This window comes from Miniopterus schreibersii (assembly GCF_964146895.1).
Source record: "Miniopterus schreibersii genome assembly, chromosome: 8".
NCBI lineage: Eukaryota > Metazoa > Chordata > Mammalia > Chiroptera > Miniopteridae > Miniopterus > Miniopterus schreibersii.
In genome coordinates, this window is record NC_138109.1 from 17629465 (window position 1) to 17637824 (window position 8360).

General features: G+C 52.2%; 1 protein-coding gene across 3 annotated transcripts in view; it reads right to left on the minus strand.

Annotated features, from left to right (window-relative positions):
• Positions 1–8360, minus strand: part of ADGRB2 (adhesion G protein-coupled receptor B2) — a 58711-nt gene extending 50351 nt beyond the window's left edge. For all 3 annotated transcript variants that reach the window (XM_081145790.1, XM_081145789.1, XM_081145791.1), the window contains exon 1: positions 8292–8360. The gene's annotated coding sequence lies outside the window, so the exon portion shown is untranslated. The remainder of the gene's footprint in view (positions 1–8291) is intronic.

Genomic DNA, 8360 nt, shown 5'->3' on the forward strand with positions numbered 1-8360 from the left:
AAGAAAAAGCCGATTTCTCCTCATTTCCAGACTCCAAATGACAATATCATTAGGCTGGTAATGTGCAGAGAAATTGTGCGTGTCTGTCTTGGAACATGTCCTGAGCCAGAATGGGAGAGGGCACCCCAGCCAGGGTTTGTCTCCAAGACGCTTCCTGTGGCAGAGGGCCAATCTCAAGAAGAGGTGCTGTGCCACCAGGGCAAAGGCGCTCTCCCTCTCTGTTCAGCGGGTACCACTGATGGTGATTAAACCATATCAAGCAATGGTGTGGTTAACAGGCCACACATATGAGGAAACTGAGGCTCAGAGAGGTGAAGTGATTTTCAGGAGTTCACATCTCAGAGCTCAGTTTGACCCCAGGTCTGCCCAAGGTCAAAGCTCAGGCTGAAAACAGTCTTCAATTCAATCCACGCTGCACTCTGGGAACATGTCCTCTGCCTCTGCTCCTGATACAGAGAATTGGACCCAAACAGGCTCTGCCCTCCAAAGCTGAGGTCAGTGGGAGAGAGACAGGATGTAAAAATATAACTATAGCTCCGTGTGATCTGTGCATGACACAGAAGAGGAGACACAAGAGATTTATACTCACCAGTAACCAAAGACATGCAATTAAAACAATGCAATGTGGTTTTGCCTACTGAAATTAATACAGCTGTTGCTTTTAAAAGACAGCATCAGTGTTGGTGAGAACTGAAATCTGGAGCATTCTCAGACTCCAGTGATGGACAGGTAAATTAAAACAACTTTTCTGGAAGTCCATGGGGCCATGGTGTCGAGACCTTTAAAAACAGACTGACCCCTTGGTTCTGTTCATCTACTTTTAGGAGTTCAATCTAAGAAATAAGCAAAGATGTGGAAAAAGAGCCATGCGTAAGGATGTTTATTGCCATTATTTATGACTGTGGAAAATCATAGCCAACATAAATGTCCAGCAACAGAGGGTTAGTTAAATAAATTATGATATATCCATATATAAGAATATTATGCAACCATTAGAAGTCATGTTCTTGAAGAATTTTTAATAACCTTGGAAAATGCTCACCGTATAATAATAAGTAAAACAAAGCAGGAAACTATACACATAGGATGTTCTTAACTGTATAAAGGAAATACTTAATCAATTCATTTAAAGAAAGTCTAGAAGGAAATAACTGAGAGTTAATCTGAGGGAATTATGGGTGATTGTTTTTGTTTCAATTAATACTTTTCTGTTTCTTTTAAATTTTCTACAAAACATTTTGGAGAAAGTCACTAGAAATACATGGGGTGTGTGTGTGTGTGTGTGTGTGTGTGTGTGTGTGTGTGTGTGTGTTGGGGGGACCATCCTAGGATGTCTTGAGAATACAGAGCCTCCTAACCCAGCCTGGGGGCAGTCAGGGAAGGCCTCCTGGTAGAGGTAATATCTGTGCTGAGACACAGAATGAGTGAACTTTACCCAAAGGAGAATTAGCTCTAGGCTAGGAAACTGTGTGTGTAAAGGCACAGAGGAAGAAGGGATTCTGACCTCTTCTGGGAACTCTTAGTAGCTTGTGTGGCTGGATGAAAGGGCAACAAGTAAGCCCGGGTGGTGAGTGGAGGGGACTGGAGGACCAGGTTAAGGAGCGGGTGCTTTGCCCTGGGAACAAAGTTGAGCATTAATGGTGCTAAGCAGAGGATGTAACAAAATCCAAGTTATGTTTTAGAAAGATCATTCTGGCCACAGAATGGGGAGGGGAGAGGGGCACAAAATGGAACACAGAAACCAGAGGAGAGCAGTTAGGGGGCTGTTGCATCTTCTGGGTGAGAGAGGGGGTTGGCCTGTGCTGGGCAGTAGTGGCAGATGAAGGGGGGGCAGTTGGAGCAGTGATTGCCAGGAGATTTGACAGGACTTGGTGATTAATTGGAGAGGGAGGCTGGGTGAGGGAGGGAAGGCTCCACCTCTGACAGCGATATAGCATATGCATGCACACACACAGCCGAGAGATTTAGATTGCATGGTTTCAGTAGTGCCCCCCCTTCCCCCAAAGAGGTAGATTTGGGGCTTACTTGACATTGGCTGCAGACCCTGGAAGAAGTTGACCTTGACCCAGTCACCACACCTGGTTTCTGGCTCACCCTGGACACGCCAGGGAACCGGATACTCTATACTCCCAACTGCAGCTCCAGAAAGTGGGAGTGGGCAGGGTTGGGGGATAGCCCACTGGGAGCGGGGAGAAGGCAGGGGCAGGGGCAGACATAGAAAGGCCACAGCTAGGTCTTCCCTCAGGACACAGATACACACTCACACATGCACCTTGATCCACAGATAGCGAGCAAGTCACCCATGGAGATGCTGAGCGTCAAGCCACAGGCAGAGATGTACACAGAGACACAGCCTGTCAGAACAGGCCCTGTCACACACGCAGTCAGACAGCTCCAGCACAGTTAGCCCCACACAGGTCTCACACTCAGGCCATTGTGCCCAGCTGGATCCCCCAAGGTCCTCCCAGCTGCTCCACCCCCAGCCCCACACCCTGCCTCCCCAGGACAGGACAGAGGGCTGGCAGAGGGGCCAGCCTGGGGGACTGGCACAGGGACCAGCAGCCAAACGGGGCAGCCGGGAGGGAGGCCTCTGAGAAGGGGTTGCCAAGGCAACAGGCTTCTACAGAACCAACTAGGGGCTTAGATTCTCTTCTCTTATTTTTAGAAGTTGGGCCTGGGCTGGTTGCGCCTGCCAGTGGGCCAGACCCCCAGGCAGTCCCCAAGGGCATAGACGCCAGCTTCAACCGCCCCCCTGGGGGGGTTCTGGTGGGCACTGCCCATGTCCAGGCCTCTTCCACAGGCCCCAGCCTTCTTCCTGAGTCATGTCCTGGGCAGGATCTTCTACTCCCTCTGTCTTTGCACAGACCCAGGGTCCTTCTACCAGCAGCACCCTCTACCCTTCAAGCCCTAGGAATGAAGACACAGCTGCTCGCCCACTGCAGCCTGTTGCTGTCTGTGGCTTATTTGATGATGTATCGGGGGAAGAAGGGGTGGGGGGCTTTGCCAGATGTGTGTCATGGTGTGTGAGAGGCTGCTGTCTGAATGAGTATATGTGTGTGCATCTTAGGGGAGACTCTCCCCCTCATAGTTCGTGGGCCTGTAAGTGTGTGTGTTTGTGCGAATTCCCTTTCCACAAGGGTAAAACAGAGTTCTCACTCTCTCCCAGCCCCACTCACCACCCCTCCTGGGAACCTCCACCTTTGCCTGGATCTCTTAAAAGTGGGGGTGAGGGCAGAGATCTCAAGCTAGAAGGTTGGCGGAGGGCCTGGGCCTTGGTGTTTGCCCCTGTCCAGACCCTCCTCAAGTCTGAGCAGATAGCTCCTGGCGGGGGCGGAGCGGGAAGCCAGGGAAGTGGTGGTGAGGACAGAGCCGGCTAGACAGATCCCAGTGGACAGAGGCTGGATGAGGAGGATTCCAGGGAGCTCCAGCGAGCTGATTCTGGTGACTCCTCCAGCTGCTGGGGATTTCTCTGTTAATCTGGGACTGCTCTGTTTGCATCTCATTTGCCTATATTTGCATAAGAAGAGCCTGGCTGGCACCAGAGATCAAAATTCCTTGCCTGGGTAATTGTGTGAAAAAGCCTCTAGAGACCAACCAAGCAGGAATCCTGGGGGAAGAGAAACAGAGGCAGGGAGCTGGATGTGTTGACAGTCGTGGTCCCTGTTCAATCCAAGGAGCTTCCACTTGTCCCTCAACCCTGGTGCAGGAGGGGCGGGGATGTCAGTGAGAATGGGGTAGGAAGGTCACAAGACTGAGAATCAAGTCGCCCTTGAGAGCCCCTGGCACCCAGATGGAGTTGGGGACAAAGCATTGCCATGGGTGGGAATGGCCCAAAAGTGGTAAGGGCAGAGTTAGGAGTGGGGGTGGGGAAGTAAAACTCAGCAATCCCCTTGTCTAGCTAAGAGCTGACCCCCTCACAGCACCCCCTAGGCTGATGAAGAGCTGACTCCAGCCAGAGAGCCTGGGATCATATCCTGGATCTGTCACTTACTAGCTCTAATACTCTCAGACCCAGGCAACCCAAGAACCTGTCCTGGGCCCCCCACTTGAAATGGTACCACCTTGGCCTCTACTGCACGGGGTGAAGAATTTGAAGGTCCACAGGCTCACAGGCCCACCTAGAGCTCCAGCTCCCTTCTGGACCATACCCCAACCCAGGACCCTGGAATTCCCCACGCAACAGCCCTGAGCCAGCTGCCAGGGCCTGGGTGGCCTCTTTCCCACGTCTCTTCTCCTTAAGCTCTAAGAGTGGTAGGAGGGTGGCTATATGCCAGGAGTGTGAACCAAGCAGGAATCTGAGTATTGGGGCATCCAAAACAGGAGGCATACAAGGCCCCTCACGTAGCCCCCTGGAGCCTAGGGATGGAAGGGGTGGGGGAAGGGAGAGAGGGGGATAGGAGGGTTGGAGGGTTGGAGGGGTGTAGGCGGAGAGCTAGGGGCTTCTTTTGTATTCCAGCCCCAGTCTCTTGAAACATTTGGGTTGGCTCTGACAAGCTGTGACCTTGGGCAAGCTACTTAACCTCCCTGTGCCCCCAAGTAGGGTTAATAATAGTAGCTGCCTCACAGACTTGTTATGAGGATGAACTGAGTTAGCTCGCGTTAAGCACTGAGAACAGTGCCTCGCACAGAGCAAGAGGTTGCTATTATTATCTATTATTCTGGGATTTGGCTCTTTTCCCTCCTGCTGCAGAAGAAGCACCTTTCCCTGGCTTTGAGAGACTGAGGAAAAGGTAGGGAATGGGGACAAACCCTCCGCTCCCTCGCCCTCCTCCCTCCCAGCCCAGGTGCCCCTTTTCTCCTTCCCCAGTTACTGCACCCCCAGGCCAGGATGGCCCAAGGCCAGCCAGGTTGTTCAGCTGAATGTAATGATTTAATGGTCTTATTACTGGATGGATGGATGGATGGATGGATGGATGGATGGATGGATGGATGGACAACAAAGATTGAATGAGTAAAAGTCAAACAGAAGGCTGACCAGCAGATGGTTTGGCTTTGGAGCCCCTGGGATCTATTTCCCTGGACCATTTTCTGTTTGCTTTCATTAGATAGTGGGAGGCAGAGGGGGGGGTGAGGGGCCTGACCAGGCTCTACAAGGTCAACTCTGGTTTTGGTGAGTGGCTCATGCCTAGGGAGAAGGTGCCTGTGCCTGTGAGTGCTACAGGGGGAGTACCTGCCTGAATTTGGGTCCTTTAGTGTCCTGTGGAAGTCTGAGTGTGGGTGAGTGTCTCTGTCTGTGTGTCCCTGCTCAGAAGCTCCTGCCCAATAATGAGAGGCTTTGGGGCATGCCACATCAGGATCTAGGGTGAGGGGGGTATTGGTGAGCCTCATTACCTCTTTATTGACACCCCTTCCCCCCTCTGGCAGAGCCAGGCCTCAGTGCACCTGCCTGTCAGCTGGCATATTGGCTGGTGACGGAGAGCTCTCATGGGACCTGGCGACCTCTGCCATCTGGCCAGGCTAGTGTTGGGAAAGGTGGGGGGGCCTGTCCCAGGATGCCCTCTGGGCCCCAAGGCTCATCTCAAGAGTGATGGGAGTATGGGCATGTGGGAGCACAGGTGTGTGTGTGTGTTGTAGCACATGTGCAGGTGTGTGTGTGTGTGTGAGAGAGAGAGAGAGAGAGAGGGAGGGAGATTTCGTGTGTGCGGTGAGGCTGTGCATAGGTGGCTAGGTCTGGGTACAACTGTGAGTAGGATTTTATGTTTGTATCCACAACTGTCCGTGCTTGTGTGTCTACATGACTGTCTCCTGGTGGTCTGGGGTTTCTGTACATAAGAGTATATGTCCCAGACTGCGGGCTCAGTGCATGGGTCTGGGGATTTTCTGTGGAAGCTCTGAGGTGGAGGCAGGAGTGGGGAGGGGTCAGGCCCAGTGGGGACAGAGCTGTGGCCTTGAGAGGAAGGTGCCCATTCTCAGTGAATTCCTGGCTCAGCTTTCAATTGGGAGAAATTCACCTCCAGGTGCATTTCTTTAGAAACTGTTCTCATCTCTCTCCTGGGTGAGGCCCCAATAAGTACGGAGTCCCACTAGTGGAGCTGGAAGTCCCTGTGAGGGAAGCAAGGTAGCCCAATGAGTCCTAGAGGATCCTTGACTGTCCTCAAGCCCTGTCTCCTGGAGGTAGACTTTGGGTTCAGGCACCCTCAGAACTCCTGGGTCCCTGGGAAGCCCCTTGTAGACACTCCCCTCACCTGCCCCAGCACAGAGACAAGGCATATGTAAAGCCACCCTGAGGCACAGTCACACAATTACCCAGATGCGGGCACTGGCACAACATCACACATGAGCCAGAAATCCACATGGATAGTCGCAGACCTTCTGGACACAAGCACATGTGCACACACCCATGCACACACCACGACACACAAACGTTCATTCAGGGACACCGATGTACAGGCACATGCCTCTCTACACACAAGAACATGCCCATACATTGGTAAAACACGCTCTTGCAAGGACACACATGCTTAGAGCGGCATGCCTGCAGACACGCTTGAATATGTGTTCACACATTCTGTCCCTCCCACCCTCTCTGCAGTTCTCAGTCCCACATACTGTGCAGCTCTCACCCACTGTGGAGGCCCTTTGCAAGGCGGGCATCAAAGAAAGGCGGATGCCATATGCATTGGGGACTCTGTCAGTAGGTAGCTGTGTGTGTCTACATGTCCAAATTCGTGTATGTGTTTGTCACTGTGTGTCCAGTAGTCTGAGTGGCTCTAACTTTGTGTAAACCAGGGAAGTGTCTCTTTGTGACACTGGGTATTTTTCTATGCGTGTCTGTGTGCATTCCTGGCAGGACCTACATGTAGCTGTGTGTACCCATTTGTGTGAATGTGAGTGTTGGACAACAGTGGGGAGTTTATTTATCTGTGTGACTGCATCTTGTGGACTATCTGTCTGAGCTTGTCTGTATATGTATGCTTATGTACATGTTTGCATATGTGTGCATTTTTCATATGTTTATGGCTCTGTGGTCCACAGGTCATCTAGCTGGGCAGGCTCCCCTCCCGGGAAGAGGCTGTGGCCCGGGGTGGGGCCAGGTGGGACCTCGAAGCATCCCTCAGCCATTGACAGTCGTATTTACAGAGCTCCAAGTAGGATGTAATTGCTTCTATTAATCTTTCTCCGGTTGTTAATTGCTCACTTATCGGGTTGTGTATTATGCCGACTGTTGCTCTTAATTCGCCTCTATAGCTGCAGGTGCTCACTGCCTTATTAACTGTTAATCGGCGCCACTAGGGATGGAGACTTAATTGGCCCCCAGAGTGGGACACAAGCAGGCCAGCCCGGGCACTGCCAGGCTCTTAGCCTGTCCCTGGAACTCTTACCTATGGAGCATAGGTTGCTACCAGAGAAGGAGTTGACCCATCGCAATCCACTGGCAGATAGTCCAGCATACAGCAGTAACAGTGACAGCTGCAAGGTATGACCCCCTCCTCCAGGAAGCCAACCAACCAATTAGAATCCAGCTCCTACACTCCCTCTCATCATCAACCCAGAATGGGAGCCAACCTCATTATTTTAATTATCTGAACCTAACTGAGAACTAAGAGACTAACACTTCTTCTGCCTTCCCTCTGATCCAGGCAGTCAAAGCTGTTAAGATATCAGAGACACTGGGAGAAAGGAGGGCAAGGTGAAGGAGCTTCTGCCAGAGCAGGAAGGTGAAGTTAGATACAGGAAGGACTTCCCAGTTTTTGAAGAGGCCATCTGGAACAATCAGAGTCCAAATAAGAATAAAAACTTCCAGGAGGAGATCTGCTGCTCCATCCTAGCCCCCCTCGAGGGGCCCCTCTCAGCCTCTGCTTTCACAGCCCCAGCCTCCCTGTGGCACTGCTCCACAGCTGCAGCAGTGAGAGAGTCTCCCTACAGAGTGGACTTCTGCCTTCTCCGGCCCAAGTCACAGCAGAGGAGTCCCAATTGTCCACAATGGGACACTGAGGCCCAGAAAAGGCAAGGGAGTGACTCCAGGCTCCCCAATCCTCTCTGGCAAGGGCTCAGATATGTGGGTCTCCAAGCAAAGTTTCTGCCTCCAGCCTCCGCCTAGACCCTGCTCCATCCCAGACATCTCAGACCTGGAGGGGACTTTCTCGGTCACCACCTTGTTAACTCTGGTCTTTAAGCCTCTCAACCTCAGCTGCCACTGCTGCAGCTGCCTCAAGCTCCAGCGCCTTTGAGACAGCAATGCAAGGTTTCTGGAAACAGCTGGCCCCTGAGAGAGACAAGTGTGTTAAGTGGGTGCATGCGTGGTGGTGGTGGTGATGGGATGGGGGTGGGAGGGTCCATGCTTCACCAACCTGGTCTCCAGCCTCCAAGAACGACAAGCAGGCAAACAAACCAATAGTCCACGTCCTGCGCCTCAAATC